The sequence below is a fragment of the Morone saxatilis genome, unplaced genomic scaffold (genome assembly GCF_004916995.1).
Source record: "Morone saxatilis isolate NCDOM2014 unplaced genomic scaffold, NCSU_SB_2.0 Contig1, whole genome shotgun sequence".
Lineage (NCBI taxonomy): Eukaryota > Metazoa > Chordata > Actinopteri > Moronidae > Morone > Morone saxatilis.
In genome coordinates this window covers 205278-205878 of record NW_023339651.1, presented here as the reverse complement: position 1 = coordinate 205878, position 601 = coordinate 205278, and positions in this window count along the sequence as shown.

The following is a 601-nucleotide window of genomic DNA, read 5'->3' as shown; positions in this document are numbered from 1 at the left end:
GTTGTGCTATTTGTGACTGTACGTCAAACAGCGTGCCCGTGGCGTTCGCCATAAAACAGATAGTATTCAACTTCAGTGTACATGGTCCAATCTCAATGAAACTTCACATGTTTGATAAGAGTCCCGCCCTGAACACATCTACATGACAATATTCAGATATAGTGATAGCGCCACCTACTGGCAACAGGAAGTAAGTAATGCGTGGCTGTTTTGATCTGTTTTTCGTGAAATGTTCATGTTGGGGTCCACACATGTTACGCCGGCACATGACACAGCTGCTGAACAGCCCAACAAGTGTCGAGTGTGAGGGCCCGTTCATCACTGCTTGCAGCTTTAATTATTGTTGTAATCATTATTATTAGTCATCGTAGTAGTAATTCTCTAGTGCATATGTGTCGAACTCAAGGCCCGCCACGTCATTTTATGTTGCCTGAGAGAGCTTGAAATTAGTATGGCTATCTTAAAATAAAAGTCTATCCTAATTTAAAGCGTATATTGACCATAAACTACATCTTACACAATGCACGTCGAATTCGTGATCCGCGAAGTGACGGCCTCCCGCCACTAGATTGCAGTGTTTCCGCTACAGCATTTAACAGGT